The sequence below is a fragment of the Haliotis asinina genome, chromosome 14, assembly GCF_037392515.1.
Source record: "Haliotis asinina isolate JCU_RB_2024 chromosome 14, JCU_Hal_asi_v2, whole genome shotgun sequence".
NCBI lineage: Eukaryota > Metazoa > Mollusca > Gastropoda > Lepetellida > Haliotidae > Haliotis > Haliotis asinina.
Window position 1 is genome coordinate 12,054,415 of NC_090293.1, and position 3,761 is coordinate 12,058,175.

The following is a 3,761-nucleotide window of genomic DNA, read 5'->3' on the forward strand; positions in this document are numbered from 1 at the left end:
AATGACAGCTGCAGACCACCAGATCAAGACATCTGGCTGTTCCTGTCTCTGCACTCTCGTAACAAACACTTCCTTGTGTGGCCAATGCAACATCGTCGTATAATAACCTCTTCAAATCTGGACTGACATCCCAAATAGATATAAGCAATATAAGGTTTTATCGCATGTAATTTATTGATACCTACTTCAGTGTCCCACTTCTTCTGCATCAGATCACGTATGTAAGATCTAATGGTAGCTTTATAATCTGAGTATGGTATAAGAAGTGGTGTCACAGATATGTTGAGTGTTGCCTTAGCAGCAAGGTCAGCCAAAGTGTTACCAGCAATGCCTACGTGGCTGGGTAACCAACAAAAGACGATGTCGCATTGGCCACTAGCAAGATCATTATACAATTCAATAATTTCTATTAAAAGTGGATGTTTACAAGATAGGTTTTTAATAGCCTGAAGACAAGAAAAAGAGAGTAGATTATGTACAGTGTATGCTTAGGATGTCATATATTTTAGAGCTGTTAATGTTTGCATTTGCTTCAGCTGTAAGAATAGAGTTGTTTTCCGATAATCTAGAAGATATTGTTCTGGACCCAATGATGGTGGCACAAGCCACTGTGCCACCGTCCTTGGATCCATCTGTAAATAAGGACTTGTAATTGCAGTATTTACTTTTAAATTGATTATATACCTGCTTATATTGTAATTCATTAGTTTCTGATTTTTTAAACGTAGTTTATATTAGGTCAACTTGTGGCCTAACCAATTGCCAAGGAGGAGAAGAAAGAAGGCGGGAAGGATCTATATTTCCCAGCTCAATGCCGGTAGCAGATAAAAATGGTTTAATTCTTACACCAAGAGGCGGTGTATATAGAGGAAGAAGACACAGTTATATGCAGGATTAGATTTGTTAGAGTATAGTTTTGTAATGTATTGTGAAGATAATTTAATACGGTGTTGTGTAAGAGATGGTTCATCTGCCTCGACACAAATGCTGTCAACAGGAGAAGTTCTAAATGATCCAAGACAAAGTCTTAGGCCTTGGTGATGTACCGAATCTAATAGTTTGAAGTTGCTTTTGCATGCCCCACCGTATATAATTGGCCTATGAATAATTAATCAACCCATCAGATCACCCTACCAGCTTCTTGTTACTATATGCCCCTTGCTTATTGGCTTAATCATCAGATTAGCTATTCTTTTAACGTTCCGTAGCACTACGAACTACTTAAGCCCATTTTTAACACACTGGCTACGATCAAAGTCAAGAATAATGGACCAGTGTTTTTTTGTAATTATTTGTCCCCATGTGGCCAGTTATGTACCAGTTGTTATTAAATTACGTGCTGTTGTTGACCCGTGAAGATCCCGGATAGAACTGATCTTCAGTAATCCATGCTCGTCGTAAGAGGCGACTAACGGGATCAGGTGGTCAGACTCCCTGACCTTGGACACATATCACCATATCTCAATAGCGCGGTACAGTTGAATACTGGATTGTCTGGTCCAGATTCGATTATCTACAGACCACCGCCATATAGCTGGAATATTGCTGAGTGAGGCGTAAAACTAAACTGACATGTTGTTATTTCTTATATGTTGTTTGTCACAGCACAACACATTATCTTCTGTTTGTCTAAACATACCATGTGTGTATGTGTGTGTGTTTGTGTCGTAGTCAGATTTAGCTTGTTAACGATGTAAGAATCTAAATAGAATAAACAAGAAGTCCTCCACAAAGTTAAAATGTTTCATATCTGAAGGAACCAATTCATACGGTGATTACACGATGCCATTTAGAAAGTGGTCAAATGCAACATATGTCATATGTTGCAGTCATACACTAGTCATATACTAGTCATATACTTAGTCATATACTAAGAAAGTGAAATCCCAAATATGACATATGTTGCAATTCATACGGGTCATGTAGGTATTGCAATATTTTACTGACGCTTCGAACAATGGTGATCGGTAACTCGACTGAGAAATATTTCATCAAATGATAAATCACACGTGTTGGGGGACCACCTCATTATATTACAGTTTGATGTAGCAGTTCAACCTGATAAACTGAAGTTATGCCGAAAATGCCCGGAAACTGCTTTTTGGCTTCAAGATCGATATGATGAATTTGACACAAGATAAAAGCACATATATGCCAAATGTATTGCTCTACCTAGTTGGATATTGAAGCTCTGATGGAAGAAATTAAACTCTTGTAGTAGTCATATTCCACGTAATTATGTAAAAAGTTTTTAATTCAAATTCCTTAGATAATCTTGTTCACCAATAGACGTTTCACGTGTGTATGAGCACTGACAACATGCGACTTGATATCTCTGCAGAACAATTAATTGCAAATTTATGCCAGTATTTCATACTGGAAATACAGATGGGGGGCACCTTTCGTCAGCTATGACAGGGTTTACTATAGAATGTGTAAAACCCTTAATTTGACATTTAGTCAGGTTTACAAAGTTGCGAGAAGTGTGGCAAAAGGCTGAAGACTGTGTTCTCACATTCGAGGACGAACACCGTCTGCGGGACGTCGTTAATGCCAGCCGAGTTGCGCCTGTTGTAATTCCGCTTGAGTCCTCGACTGGCAGTGATACTGACACTTGATATTTTGAGACGCCGCATTTGGGACGCCATCGGTGGTTGCCACTTCAGTATTGTAATGGCGCTTCAAACACTAGTGATTGGCTAACTGGGCTGAGAAATAACTCCTTAAGGCGTCGATCAAGTGTCTGAAAAGACACCTGACCACAGTTTAAATGATAAAATTGTCAAAGTATTCTGGTTTGCCATTCATGCCTCCAATTCAGTTTTCAGAAAAGACCTGGACTACAGTAGAGTGGATACTGGTCAATGAAAGCAGAAAGGGAGGTAATTCGCCGTGACCACGATACCATTGGTCACCACTCGACCCTTTCTTCAGCACGAGATGCATTCGTAACTACTCGTCTCTGTCCGTGACCTGCAATGACACGAGTAGTTACCACGAATGGAAGAGTCGCTATTAGGCTTCATTCGAAACTACTGGTGTCATTGCAGGTCACGGACAGAGACGAGTAGCTATTAATGTTTCGGCTTGTCCCGGAATAACACGAGTTTTTGTAGTCTAAGTAAACTTAGCAACAGTGTTATTCGTTACACTTTAATGTTCAACTAATATTTGTCATGTTTTTTTCTTAAAAGAATTTTTGTAAGGCGTTGCCACAATGTTGTCACAACGTTAGTATAACGTCATTATATAAAATTATGTCACAACATTATAAAACATTTTTCAAAACTGGGGGTCACAATGTTTTCTGTAAAACTTTTCACTTTGACATTCTTCCTTTACTATTCAGCGACAGATTCTGAAAACACACGACCAAAATGGTGCCGTCCTACTTTGCCTGTTTCATTGTCAAGCAATTAATTAAAGTTAATGGTACAAGAAAAGGTCTGTCTTATGGTCTTATGGGAGTGAACCAGGGGATTAGTAGGGGATCATCAGTTGGGAATTAAAACTCTAGTCGCTTTAACACTATACCAACTTTATATCTCTCTATTTCATTTTATCTCTCTCTCTCTCTCTCATCCAATCTCACCCAAGTGTCTGCTGATATCAAATATATCAACATGAGTTGATAAAGTAAGTAATATCCGAGGCTTGCCGAGGTCCAAGGTCCATACCTTGAAGTGTTAAGTACCAGTTTCGTGACACCTTAGAGAGCTTATGGTTCTGTCTTATCAACAAAACAACATAATACATTTACA